Source organism: Lactuca virosa, chromosome 9 (genome assembly GCF_052849685.1).
Source record: "Lactuca virosa cultivar CGN04683 chromosome 9, Lactuca_virosa_CGN04683_v6, whole genome shotgun sequence".
In the NCBI taxonomy this organism is placed as follows: domain Eukaryota; kingdom Viridiplantae; phylum Streptophyta; class Magnoliopsida; order Asterales; family Asteraceae; genus Lactuca; species Lactuca virosa.
In genome coordinates, this window is record NC_136434.1 from 136672427 (window position 1) to 136680682 (window position 8256).

Genomic DNA, 8256 nt, shown 5'->3' on the forward strand with positions numbered 1-8256 from the left:
TTTAAAACCTTTTATTTCCGGATGAGTTTGTATGAGTTTTTTTTAATGTTTAGTCAATGAGAATTTTTCATATTCATTATCATCTTAACTCTAATTTCTACTTTCTGATAATCGAAATATTTTGGATTATAATTATTTTCAATTTTGCTGCACTCTCGATTTCTTCATCTTTCTCCAACCGAAGAGGAAGGAGAGTTGACTCTCAAATCCGTTCGACTCACGTTGCCGATCATGGCAGCTAGTACTATTTCAATTCGAAGTCTTCTACTTTGGATTTTCAAAATACGAAGTGAACTTTAATCACAAGAAGGAAACAAGACCTATTCGCTGTTCTTTTTAATAAACATTTTCATCATATAATCGATGATTTGGGGCACCATTTCAGTATTTGGAGATGTACAACAAATCAATTGAAGATCCTGGTGGTTTTGGGTATGATATTTCATCAGAATTCTATTGGAAAGAGAAATGGGGTCAACAGGTTTACTTAGAGAATCTTGATGTTATAAAAGGGAGCATCAAAATTGAGGTAAACAATACTTTTATCTTTCGGACATCTGTCTCTTTCATCATGTATCATACACCTAATCAGCCATTGGTCATTCCTATCTATCTACTCAGTGGTTCAAGGGTGGCATCACCAACATCTATTATAACTGCTTGGATAAAAACATAGTCTGGGAATGGCGATAAAGTTACACTTCATTGTGAAAGAAATGAGCCTGATGTTGATGGCTCATTAACTTACATACAACTGTTTGAAAGCGTCTGCCATGTATGATGATTTTACATACTCTCATATTGAGTGTACATATTAATTATCAAATGGGTTATGATCACAAAATATCAACTTAGTTACTAGAGCAACCATAATAGTAGCTTTTTAAAAGCTTTTGCAAACCAAAAAGCTCTTGAGAAATGAAAAAACTATTGGATAACTTTTTCAAAGAACTTGTTAATTAACAAGCTCTTGCAATGAGCTTTTTTTAATGATTGTGTAGTTCCCATATTGTGCATTCTAGTCATTACACTTACATGTCACATAAACGCCATGTCATCAAAACTTACTTGTATACCTGTTAACGAGTGACCTGTTGTGTTCCAGCCTCCAAAGCTACAGTAGCCATCATTGTTGACAAAATGAAACCTACGGGACAAGTTTTTCTTCCCACCCTATGATGAACACAATTAATAGACGCAACTACAATGGTGGCTGCCAAGACTATAAATAGAGACTTCATTCTTCAGTTGTATGTATCCCAAATACAGAGACACAAATAGTATAACACTTAGAGTGAGAGTGTTAGTGAGAGGGTTGGTTTTTTGTAATAGTTGAGTGTGAGAGTTGCTCCTCCTATTGTAATTCTATTTTCGTGTTTAATAGAAGAGTTTTCCAACCCCAACAACTGGTATCAGAGCCCCGTTCGGTGTCCAGGGAATTATTTACGAATTTCTCTGTTTTTTCGTCAAATTTTTTTTGTCTCAAAATCCGTTTTTGAGTACACCGTTGGAAAGGGCTTGTTTCAAGGATTCCGAAAATATATTTTTCGTAATTTTTTGACCATCAGAAGGCCCTCAAATCGTTGGTCAAAGTTGGTCAAATATGGCCGAAAAAGTCGCCGGAAAAACCAGGTGGCCGGAGAAGACTGCCGGGGAAGAAGGAGTGACGTCATCAGTGAGGTCATCATTGACCAGAATTTCAGGAAGTTGCAGTTTAGCCCCTGAAGTTCCAGAAAATTGCAGAAAGGTCCCTCTGTTTCTGAAAAACTGCAGTTCGGTCCCTGTTCTTCTAAAAACATCTGTTTTGGTCCCTGGAGTTCTGAAATGTTTCAGAAAAGTCCCTGGTTGGCAGAAATATTTCAGATTGGCCCCTGTAAGTTCCGAAAATTACAGTTTAGCCCCTATAGTTCTGAAAAGTTACAAATTAGCACATAACTTTTCAAGAAAGTATATTTTGAGCCCGAAAAATTCTACCCCACCATTTTTGACGCTTCCGAATCCAACCGAGAGCTCGGTTTTATCTAATTTTTCAACGAAATATTTGTAAAATAAATTTGCAATTATTTTCGATGGAATCTACAAGTACGATTACGATGGTTCGACTTACGCCCACAAATTACAACATGTAGAAGCCAAGGATGGAAGATTTGCTTAATCTGAAAGATTTAGCAGAGCCTATAGAAAAGCAAGGCGTCAAACCCAACACGAAGACAGACGAAGTTTGGACGAGAATAAACAGGAAAACGGTGGCACAAATTCGACAGTGGATCGACCACAGTGTTTTTCATCATGTCTCTCAAGAGACAGACGTGTACAAACTTTGGGAGAAGCTCGAGAATATGTATCAGGCAAAGACGACACGCAACAAGACCTTGCTGATGAGGCGCCTTGTAAACCACAAGTTACGAAGTGGTACGTCCATAACCGAGCATACGAGTCAGTTCCAGGATCTCGTAAACCAGTTCGGTGCTGCTGATTGGGTTCTCAAAGACGAGGAACAAGCCATATTGCTCTTGAGTTCTCTACCAGATAATTGGGAGACGCTTGTTGTGACTCTCAGCAATTCTGCCCCCGGTGGTAAAGTGACAATGGAGATGGTCACAGATCCCCTAATGAACGAGGAAGCCAGAAGGAAAGAAGCTGGTACAGACCAGTCTTTTGCCCTCGTGTCAGAAAACAAAGAAAGAGGCGGAGGCAGAACTGGAGGCCGAGGTCGAGGTAGAGGCAGAGGTAGACATGGTCAAAGTAGAGGAAGATCCCAAGATCGTGGGAAATCACGAGATCGAGGGAAATCGTGAGAGCGAGGTAAATCTTCAAATACATGGTTCGAAGGCTATTGCAATCATTGTAATTATTATGGCCACAAAAGGAGTGATTGCCGAAGGTTCTTACGAGAGCAGCCCGAGACAAGCCAGAATCCAAGCAGGGAGAATGGTGAAACCATGGTCACCATAACACAAGACGTTGCCCTTGTTACATACGAGGAGGAAGCATGCCTACATGTTGAAACTCATGATGATGAGTGGGTGATTGATAGCGCTGCATCATATCATTCGACTCCAAACCGGGATTTATTCAGTACTTATAAACCCGGAGACCATGGTACCGTGAAGATGGGAAACACCAGTTTCTCAAGCATTGCTGGTATTGGTGATGTGCATTTAAAGACCAATGTTGGATGTACATTGGTGTTGAAAGATGTTCGGCATGTCCCAGAGCTGAGAATGAATCTTATCTCAGTTGGAGCTCTTGACGTCCAAGGATATGATAATCAATTCAAAAATGGCACCTGGAAGTTGTTGAAAGGTGTTATGGTTGTTGCAAGGGGAAAACTTGATGGTACTCTTTATAAAAGTCATGCAAAGTTGCTTCAACCAACTCTCAATGTTGTTAAAGAAGAGACATCACCAAACTTGTGGCATAGAAGACTAGGCCACATGAGCGAGAAGGGATTGACGACTCTTGCAAAGAAGGAGTCCATTTCAATGGCAAAAGATGTTGCCTTGGATCCTTGTAAATACTGCCTATTCGGGAAACAACACAGAGTTTCCTTTAGCTCCACAAGAAAGAACCGCTCTGAGTTGCTGAGCCTTGTCCACTCCGACGTATGTGGACCCATTGAAGTAGAATCTCTTGGTGGAAGCCGGTATTTTGTGACATTCATTGACGATGCGTCACGAAAGGTATGGGCATACTGTTTGAGAACGAAGGACCAAGTATTGGACCGCTTCAAAGCTTTTCATGCAATGGTGGAAAGACAAACAGGCAAGAAGCTAAAATGTCTCCGATCAGATAATGGAGGCGAATACTATTCCCGTGAGTTCTCTAAATACTGCACGGAACATGGTATCAGACATGAAAAGACTGTCCCACGAACCCCACAACACAATGGTGTAGCAGAACGGATGAATCACACCATTGTTGAGAAAGTTCGATGCATGGTTAGCATGACTAAACTCCCAAAGCCATTCTGGGGTGAAGCTGTATTGACATCTTGCTATCTAATAAATAGGTCACCTTCCGCTCCATTGAATTTTGAAGTTCCGGAGAAGATATGGACGGGTAAAGACATATCATATTCTCACTTGAGAGTATTTGGGTGCAAAGCGTTTGCACATGTATCAAGTGAATTGTGGAAGAAATTGGACCTCAAATCCACTCCATGCATCTTTATTGGATATGGAGATGAAGAGTTCGGGTACAGGCTATGGGACCCAGAACTAAATAAGGTTATTCGAAGCAGAGATGTGGTTTTTTATGAAAACCAGTATTATGATTTCAAGGCACCAGTTAACAAGCAACAAAGCTCCAAAGTTTCAGATATAATATCTAAAAATAAAGATGATGTTTCCACTGAAGAAGTGGATGAAGAAGTCGATGATGCAGATCAAGAAGGTGTTGAGCCGGGGGAGCTTCCACCCCTGGATAATTCAGATCCACTGCCAGAAGTTGCAAACGAAGGAACTCAAGTTAGACGATCCGAACGAGTACGTGCTCCATCAACAAGATATCCGACTTCAAACTACATCCTTCTTACTAGTGAGGGGGAGCCAGAGAGTTTTCAAGAAGCTCAATCTCATATTGACAAAGCAAATTGGCAGAAGGCCATGGAAGAAGAAATGAATTCTTTGCAGAAGAATCAAACATATGAGTTGGTAAACCTCCCCAAAGGAAAGAAAGCCTTGAAAAATAAGTGGGTTTTCAAGTTGAAGAAAGACGGCAAGGGAAATACTATGAAGTATAAGGCGAGACTCATTGTCAAAGGTTTCCAACAAAAAGAAGGAATCGACTTTGATGAAATTTTTTCGCCAGTTGTGAAGATGATGTCTATTCGAGTTGTACTCGGATTAGTTGCCAGTCTAGATCTTGAACTTGAGCAGATGGATGTGAAAACAGCCTTTCTCCATGGTGATTTGGATGAAGAAATATACATGGAGCAACCTGATGGCTTTAAAGTCCCAAAGAAAGAGCATCTCGTCTGTAAATTAAAGAAGAGCCTTTATGGTCTTAAGCAAGCCCCAAGGCAGTGGTACAAGAAGTTTGATTCATTTATGATGAATCATGAGTACAAGAGAACTGTTGCAGACCATTGTGTCTATCTGAAGAAGTTTCCAGATGGGAAATTTGTCATCCTTTTGCTCTACGTGGATGATATGTTGATAGTGGGCCAAGATGCAATGATGATCAACAACTTGAAGAAGGATTTGTCTAAGTTCTTTGATATGAAAGACTTAGGCCAAGCACAACAGATATTGGGCATGAAAATTATCAGTGATAGAAAATCAAGAAAATTGTTCTTATCACAGGAAGAGTATGTTGAACGTGTGATCAAAAGGTTCAACATGGAAAACGCCAAGCCCGTTGGTACGCCCTTGGCTAACCACTTCAAGTTGAGTAAGAAAAATTGTCCATCTTCTGAGAAAGAAAAAGAAGAGATGAAGGCAGTCCCCTATTCCTCAGCCGTAGGAAGTCTTATGTATGCAATGGTGTGTACAAGACCAGATATTGCTCATGCTGTCGGTGTTGTGAGTAGATATCTAGCTAATCCGGGAAAACAATATTGGGAAGCAGTCAAATGGATACTTCGATACCTGAAGGGTAGTTCGAAACTATGTTTATGCTACGGGGGAGCAAAGCGAATCGTGGAAGGTTATACAGATGCCGATATGGCAGGAGATCTTGATAGTAGGAAATCTACATCAAGTTACATTTTTACTTTGGCAGGGGGAGCTATCTCGTGGCAATCCAAGTTACAGAAGTGTGTCGCACTGTCAACAACAGAAGCCGAGTATATTGCTGCCGTTGAAGTTGGGAAGGAGCTTATATGGATGAAACGGTTTCTTCAAGAATTAGGCTTTCCACAAGATGAGTACATCATTCATTGCGATAGTCAGAGTGCTATGGACCTGAGTAAGAACTCGATGTACCATTCCCGTACAAAACATATTGATATACGTTATCACTGGCTTAGAGAAGCAACTGAGGGACGAGAATTGAAGTTGTTAAAGATCAACACCAATAACAATCCTGCAGACATGTTGACAAAGGTGGTGACAGAAGAGAAACACAGACTATGTGCTGACATAGTTGGGATGAGGATTGTTGGACGGAGACTGGAGGGGGAGATTTGTTGTGTTCCAGCCTCCAAAGCTACAGTAGCCATCATTGTTGACAAAATGAAACCTACGGGACAAGTTTTTCTTCCCACCCTATGATGAACACAATTAATAGACGCAACTACAATGGTGACTGCCAAGACTATAAATAGAGACTTCATTCTTCAGTTGTATGTATCCCAAATACAGAGACACAAATAATATAACACTTAGAGTGAGAGTGTTAGTGAGAGGGTTGGTTTTTTGTAATAGTTGAGTGTGAGAGTTGCTCCTCCTATTGTAATTCTATTTTCGTGTTTAATAGAAGAGTTTTCTAACCCCAACATGACCTACTTGGAACATTCTTGTAAGTACAATGACTTAGTACGTATGAAAAAAGGTAGGAAAAATCAAAAAGTACATGACCTTAACTGTTATTAAATTGTTTTTTTTTTGTGATTTTATTCTTACATTTGGCAATCCATCTGACAGCTTGCAAATTTTTTGAAAGACAGTGGTGTTAAAAAGGGGGATATTGTAATTATTTACTTACCCATGCTCATGGAACTGCCAATCACAATGTTGGCTTGTGCTCGCATTGGTGTTGTCCACTCGGTAAAAGCCATTCAAATTATATAGTATTTACTATTATAATTTTATTTAACATTGACTTTGACTTTGATTTTCAGGTTGTTTTTGCTGGATACTCTGCAGAATCACTTCTTCAAAGAATTATGGATTGCAAACCAAAGATTGTGGTAACTTGCAATGCGGTTAAAAGAGGGAAAAAGTACTCAATCTCAAGGAGATTGTTGACGCTGCACTCTCATAATCATCTCAAAATGGAATATCTGTAGGTGAGAACTTTTGTTCTTATAGTAGATGTTTTCAGAAAGCATATGTATATTTATTTACCTCTTCATGACATTGATTTCTATGTTGCAAAATAGATTCATGCTTGACGTATGAAAATGAATCAGCCATGAAGAAGGAAGATACCAAATGACAAAAAGCAAGAGATATTTGGTGGCAGGTAGTACTACTAATACTATTTAATTTCACAGATATTATTATATGATCATGTTCATTAAACTTTAGGCCTTTTGGACTTTTTTTCCATTATACTTTTTTTGTAGGATGTTGTTCCTAAATACTCTACTACGTGTGATGTGGTGTGGATAGATGCAGAGGATCCACTTTTTCTTTTTTATACAAGTGGAAGCACCGGAAAGCCGAAGGTATTTAAGTTTGTTATAATCTTGAACTACTTTTCTCTTCTCATTTTTTAATGAATCATGCTGGTGCACGTGATAGGGTGTTTTGCATACCACAGTATGATACATGATATACACTGCAACAACGATCAAATATGCATTCGATTACAAAGAATCTGATATGGCATCTGCACTTTCCGGGGCAAATGGAATTGACTATACTGACCCTGAAGAGGTCAGCAGAAAATAGAAACCCAAATACAAATTTCATTTAAAAAAAATGAAAGCAGGAGGCTAACTCAATCTTTTGCACCTGGAGTTGTTGGTTACAACACTAACCGATCTTGATGCAATGGATGGTAAATAGAGCGTGTCTTTATTACAAAGTGTTCAAGTTCTCCTGATGTCAATACAAGGTACATCTTTTCATACAAAACGACTAAAACACGCCACTTCAATGAGGAGGGTATTTAGGTCATTTGTACAATCTGTTGTGTCATGTCTTGACAAATTGGGACATTATTGCAGAAAAGCATTGGCTAATGCTTTGTCAGCCGCACCATCGATGTGGACCCTTGGCAATGCAGGCATGGGAGCCTTATAGGCAACTGATTTTATTTTCATGAGGAAAGGGTATTTTGGACATTTTAGTTATGGGGGGTAGAGAATTGTGTGTTTATAAAATATTAGAGTTTAGGATAATGATAGCTTTGATGTCGGGTACTATTTAAGTTTTTTAAAATAATATTTCATGATATAAACTTTAAATAATGTGCATATTTTTTTGATTTCCAGAACTCTTGAGTGGTACCATACCAACTGTATTGATAAGGTTGGTTGGATGCGATCAAAAAAGGGCCAATGGCATCAGAGACCATGAAGGTTAGTTATGTAATTTCGATCCTAATTAAAAATTATGCATCCATTTTGATAAATGCTTAATGTGC

The 8256-nt window shown here is 39.1% G+C and overlaps 1 pseudogene; it reads left to right on the forward strand.

The window, feature by feature from the left end:
• The first annotated feature begins 394 nt into the window (after window positions 1-394).
• Window positions 395-7913, forward strand: LOC145139832 (acetyl-coenzyme A synthetase, chloroplastic/glyoxysomal-like; annotated as a pseudogene).
• Window positions 7914-8256: the final 343 nt, after the last annotated feature.